Below are 7,100 nucleotides of genomic sequence, written 5' to 3' on the forward strand. Positions count from 1 at the left end.
GTGGATCCAGCGGCCGCTATGTTGTCGACGAGGATCTTGATTTGATCAAGATATTGTTGCATCGTGCTGTCTCACATTTGGATTTGATGAAGCTCGTTCTTGAGCTGAATAACGCATGAACTATTCATAGGTTGAAGGCGGCGTTCTAGCCTAATCCACACGTCGTGGGCAGTGCTGAGGGAGATGACGTAGGGTAAAATTGATGGCGAGATGGTTGACATAATAGCAGAGATGAGGTTGCGGTCAACGAGAGTCCATGTCTTGTGTTCGGTGGCATTGTGGCAGCTGAGACTGGAGGGCAGCTGTCGAGCCCAGTGAGATGATCTTGGAAGCCATTTGCAGAGAAATGTTGGTAGAGTTGTAGATGCTAAATCGCATAGTTTTCGGAGACGAGTTGGGTGGGGACGAGATTCTTGATGTTGGATACAAGAAATTTGAGGGAGGGAGGTGTGACGAACTCGATGTGAACGTCGGAGGTGGATGATGCCGTACGGTGAGACGTCGTCGATCCTTGTTCAGCCATGAGATGGGCTGATTGCTGTGGAGCAAGAATGCTCTGATACCATGTGAAATGCAAGAAGCCGGATACGGAAACTGAGAGGGAAGAGACAGAGTAAAGAACAGAGAATGAATAAATGAAAGACTGTATTCTATATAGTCCAATAGCTATTACAGAGCTTGCTTATATAGAGATTAAATAAAAGAAACTCAAGATAGTAAAAACGGTAAATGGAGGAGAGCTAATGAGCTTTTGACATGTGTCTTAACAGAATAGACAAATTGGCTTCTCTCCATTTGTTTTAGTAAAATTGTTGTAATCAATATACAAATCAAATTGTCTTGACACCATCAACTCTTTCAATCAAATAATCAAATACTTTTTACTTAGATATTTTATTGTTTCCTTAAGATTTAGAGCTAACAATAATACCATTATATGTTACGAATATCTCAAATATTATCCCTCTTAGGGGTGTAAGTGAGCTGAGTTGGCTTGTAAGCTAGCTCGAACTCAACTCTTGATCTATCACGTGTGGACCTCCGAAAGAGCACCGCTCGTGGGGTACGAACGCAGAGGGTACGGACGCACTATCCCGTAGGATAAAACGATCGTAGGCCTCTACACTCGACACGAATGGGTCGATGGAAGGGCAGATTGGATCTTGCATACGACTAACCATTGGGGATAGATGCTGTCGCCAGCACACCCCGATGGGTAGTGATATACACGACCTAGTCACGGGTTTCCCCCACCCGATACAAGAGATCGAATGGGGTAAAGTAGATTGCGGGACCAAGTTTCCCACGGGCGCAAGTTGGTTGACTTGGTCAACCGGGTTGACCCAGGGTCCAAGCTCGGGCTCAACAGACTCGACTCGACCCAATGAGTCTATTGGAGAGGGTCTTGGGGTCTGACTTGGTCAATTTTGACCAAGTCAACCCTTTGACCAAGGGTCGGGGCAAAATCGAGGTCAACATCACGAGTTGAGTTTATTGAGCTAGGATTCGACTCGAGCTCATATATTATATGTGCTCGACTTGGCTTGGCTCATCAGCTTGCTAAGCTGGCTCAGCTAATCAGCTTGCTAAGCTGGCTCAGCTAATCAGCTTGTCGAGCTAGCACGAATAATATTAATTAATATATCAACATTTCTATTATAATAATATATTATTTTCGTCCACATTAAAAATATGAAATCGAGCTCCAAAATAAGTCAATCTCAAAGCTTTCTTATTGACTTCAAGCATTCAAGTTGAGCTTGAGCCTAACATTTTTCACTCGAGCAGCTCAAGTGCTCAACTAATGAGCTCGATACGAACTTCTCAACTAATAAGCTCGATACGAACTTTACTCTGAGCTTAGTATAAATTAAATGAGCTTAGCTTGATTAAAACTTCGTTTAGGATAGCTTTTGGCCACCATTTTTTTTGTTGAGTTCAATAAATTTTGGTATTTGAAAACTATTTTAGAAAGTAGTAAGAAAACTATCTCAACCGAGGCTTAAGGGCTTTGTTCGAGATAGTTTTTAGTCACAACTTTTTTGTTATTTAGAGAAATTTTTGTACTAAAAATTGATTTAGAAAGCGGCAAGAAAATTATCTCAAATGAAGCCCAAGTAAAAATTCGACTTGACTCATACACAGCCCTAGCCTCTATTAACTTGGAATTTGATTTATTTCTTCTATATTGCAACAAAAAATATGTATTAAAAATGATATCATGTGCTTTATGTCCAAATGTTATTTTAAAATACTAAATATTATTTACAAGAACAAATACTATGAAATTATAGCAAATAAAAAAATAGAAATTTAACAAACTAAAGTTAAGCATATACAAATTGAGGATATATTAACAATGATGCATACTAACATGCAAAATTACTTTTGAAGCTTTAGCAATAATTCCAATGCTAAAATGAGCTATAAATAATGATGTGAAAGTGAATGTTTGGATTTTCATCAAATACTAACCTTCTAATTCCAATGTTGACTCACTCCCTTGAAAATATCATTACAAATGCTTGTAGTTAATGAATGTGTTGAGACTTTTGGAGGATTGATGAGAGGCTCATGCAAATCATAGTATGCTTTTTTTAGCCAAAAGGAAGACAAATAAAAAGGCAAAATTATCAAGTAGGATGAATGAGAGCTATTAATTTGAATTCATATTATTTCTATGATGTTTGCAAAGAAAATGATTTAGGGATTGTTTGGTTGCACTTAGATAAAATCGTGCTTATTTTAAATGTAATATAAAATAAAATTGATGTATTTGAAATGATTTTTAGTCTCTGGCCAGATGCAAAATAAATTTATCAATTTATTTTTTGGTGTTTGGAATAGTGTGAAGTTAAGCTTTTTTTTTTGTTAGGGGGCATTATTATAGGAGGAGCTGCTTCATAAGGTTTATGTGTGAAATATGTCATCCGTGAGGTTGGGGGTTTGATAGTGTGGATGGTGGTCGGATGTCATTGGAGTGGGAGGAGGTTGTGGTCTTTGAAGCTTCATGTGCAAAGGAAGACGTTGATTAAAAGCTTTCATAAGAAGGCTATTGTGACAAAGCTAAACTCAAAAATTATAAATTTTTTTTTTTTTTGGACATTTAGGTCAATTAAGTCAAACTCATATGTGCGAGATTCAAATCTAAGACCTTTTGATTGATAACTAAAGCTCCAAACTGACTGACCATTGTGAGTTGCGTATAAAGTTATTTCTAAATGTAATATTTTGAAATCTTTTGCATTGCAATCTCCAACATCATCTCAACATTCAACCCAAACTTCTTTCTCATGTCAATCTCTTTCCATCTCCTTCATTTGGAACTCAACCTCAATTGCCATCTCCTTCTCTCTCCACTTCCAATCCTTTCCCTCCAACTCAATCTCACCCCTCTTCCATTGCGTCTTCGATCATATATCAAGTATTCTTTGTCATCTCCTAATTCACATATCGTGTTAGGTACATAGGACAGAGGTCTTCCTTCTTATGAAACTACTCACCTATGTTTCCTGTAGCAAAAATGTCAAGTCTACCACCATCACCACTAATGCCACTATCTTTGTGAAATATTTCTAATAATTAATACATATTCCCATATGACTCAAACTTTATGTCAAAAAATATGGGACAATTAATACCTCACCAAAAAAATTCATTTAATCAAGCATGAATTGAGATGTTTATAGGAATTGAAAACTTAATGAATCAATTTTAAAAGTAAAATTTATTTTCAAATTATAAAGTTTATAATATAAATATTAGCCCTAAGAATAACATTTTGATAGCATTTTAAACAGAAAAAAATGATTTTAGCATATTTTGATATCAATTATATCAGAATTGGTTGAGAAGACATTAGATTTATTTTAAAATTAGCACATATAAAAACTAATCTCAAAATAAATCTAATAGTTTTAAGCCTATTTTGATGCAATTTGTATAAAGATATCTTGACACGATTATTTTCAATCTTAAACCTATAAATTGATTGGTCTCCCAAACATTTCAATGTTAATAATGCTTCCTTTATAGATTTGATATAAACTTGTTATACTTCTTACCAATCAATCCCACATAGCCCTAATAAAGCCCAAATTTGAGCCTTAATCAGTGGCACAATTATTAGCTCAAATTGGACTAATGCAATTCCCTAAACCATATTCTACTACTAATGAATGATCAAAATTAAAATAGAAATATTTAACGGTATCTCACATTTAGGTTTTTTTTTTGGAACAACTTTCTTTCTACTTATTTAAATAGTTTTTTTGTTATAAAGATATTTTAAACTGCAAATTTTTTAACTTAAGATTTGTTTTAGAAAACAATGAAAAAGACGTCCCATCGTTTGAGACGTATTTCTAATTGATTCTTAAAGCAGCTTCCTAGCACAAAAATTAAAAGTTTTATACTAGGAAGCTGCTTTAAGAAGCAATAAGAAAGCCGTCCCAAACGAAGCCTTAATTTAAAATAAAAATAGATTGATGCTTATGAACTATTGTTTTATGTTGCTATTTAAAAGTTTAAATTATTTAATATTCATCTTCAAATTTTGATTAGTTGATGTATGTTTTGAATTAAGATTTTAATATGAATTTGACGTGAAAATGATATATGATGAAGGAGATTATCATGCCTCATATGATATTAAAAGATATTTTAATATAGTAGGACATTGTTAGGTTTTATTAATATTTTTTTTAGTGAGGTGGGGATAATGATGTTTTGTGATTTTGTTTTGATTATAAATATATAAAATTTTAATGTTATATACATAAACTATATATATATATATATATATATATATAATAGGCGATGCTTGACTTAATTATGAAGAAAAATTTGTAGGTGATGCTTTTACTTGTAAGTTTTTTAATATATTAATTTTTAACGAATTTAATCAGGATAATTTCCTTGGAATTTTGTTTTTTAAGAATGTTGCGTTATGGAATATTTGCGGAGGTAGAGAAACATAAAATTTAATGTCATACCTTTGTACAAAGATCTAGCACATAAGCATATAAAAGAGGGTGCAGCATTCATAAGAGACACCATGGTTTTTATGTGGAAACCCCTAAAAAGGGGAAAAAATCACGGGGCCTGCCACAGTTTGAATGAATACAGAGGATCATAGTTGGTGGGCTATGGAGGTTGGAAAGACTCAAGTCGAGAGGAGACTAGGGTTAGAAAGACTGTAGTCTAACGATGGAGTTCGAAAGACAGTAGTAGGCGAAGAAGGTCGGAATGATTGTAGTCGGCAGGAGAGGGGTTAAAAAGACTGTTGTTTAGTGATGTAGGTCATAATAAATACCCTAGTCGGAAGGATTTAGGGATTAGAAAAATCGTTGTCTAATGGTAGAGGTCAGAAGAACCGTAGTAGGTGACGGGGGTCGGAAGGGCCGTAGTAAGTAGGAGATAAGGGTCAAAAAATCGTTGTCTGGTGATGCAAGTCAGAAGGACCGTAGTAGGTGACAGAGGTCAGAAGTACTGTAGTCGGCAAGAGATAGGGGTAAGAAAGATTGTTGTATGACGGGAGGTTTGAAGGACCGTAGTACATGACAAAGGTCGAAAGGACTGCAGTTGACATTAAACATAAGTCAGAAAGACCGTTGCGAAATGCCGTGGTTTGACAAAACTTTCGACGTCAGGTGGTGGTCTGGTGGAACTCTGGGCCTCAAGTGGTGGTTCGATGAAACTCCTGCATCAGGTGGTGGTCCGACAGAACTTCGGGTCTCACATGGTGATCTGATGGAACTCCTGGGCTCAAGTGGTGGTCCGACGGAACTCCGAGCGTCAAGTGGTGGTTAAACAGAATTTTGGGCCTCAGGTGGTGGTCTGATGGAACTCCTAGCCTCAAGTGGTGGTCCGACGGAATTCAGGGCCTCAAGTGATGGTCTGGTGGAACTCCGGGCCCAGGTGGTGGTCTGACGGAACTCTGGGCCTTAGGTGGTGTTCCGGCGAAACTCCGGGCCTCAAGTGGTGGTCCGGCAGAACTTCGGGCGGTGGTCGAAGAGCCAAGGAGACAAGAGCGATCTCTGATCTCTCTCTCATTTCCTTAGGCTTAGGGGTCAATTTTCAAGAGGAAGGAGGTGTCTATTCATAGATTTTTTGGAGTGGCATGACCATAAATAGGAGGAAGATCAAAAGGTAAATGGAGAGTGGTTTTGATGGACGACCGATGTTGAATCCTTTGATCGTGAACCATTTGCTGGGGACCTGAATGTCTTACTGATATTGAAATTTAGTGATATTGGGCTCGTTGGTTTCGTCTTCTCGAGTTGCTTGATTTGACTATAAGCATGCCACGTTTGCAAGTCATTTGGTAATCCAAATTGTGGTTTGAACCTTCCAATAGCTCTTCGGGCCCTTGATTTGGACCCATTTGTGCTCTGATTGAGTCGAATTTGGTGTCATCAGGTTTGTATTTTTGAGATGATCAATTTGACTGTAAGTTCGCTGAAATTGGAGTTTAAATAGTCCCAAATTTAATTTTTGAAAATTCCAACTTAAATTTCCTCGAGATTCGTGCCCGATCAACATAAATTTTTGATGATGTATCAAAGAAAAAAAAATATTTATTTATTTTCTTTATGCTTTTCATTAATTTCTCTCATGTGAAGCTTGGACTGGAGTGTTAGTGAAGTGAGCCAAACTTATCCAGCCATATTTCAATCACGAGCTTATACTCGAAGCTCGTATATTAAATGGGCTCGAGCTTTTTGAGCCACTTTATTAACTAAAAAATATATTTAAATATTAAATCAAATTATCAATATATTATATATTTATTTTTTTTAAATTAATTCTATATTAAAAATAAAAAATATATATAAAAACTAAACATTTAATTCAAAATTTAAAAAAATTGAGCTCAATAATATAGTCAAGCTGAAACCTTTCAAACGAGCTTAAATCTATAAAATTTTTAAAGAGTCAAGACCGAGCTTAATAAAATAGTTGGAGTTGAGCTTGAGCTCCATTAATAAGTTGATTGACTAGATTAGATTGTTTTTACACCGCTATTTGAAGTTGTTTTGTTTAATTCTGGGTTTTGTTTGAGATAATTTTTTTATTACTTTCTAAAATTATTTTTATAA

The sequence above is a fragment of the Dendrobium catenatum genome, unplaced genomic scaffold, assembly GCF_001605985.2.
Source record: "Dendrobium catenatum unplaced genomic scaffold, ASM160598v2 original_scaffold_254917, whole genome shotgun sequence".
Taxonomy (NCBI): Eukaryota; Viridiplantae; Streptophyta; class Magnoliopsida; order Asparagales; family Orchidaceae; genus Dendrobium; species Dendrobium catenatum.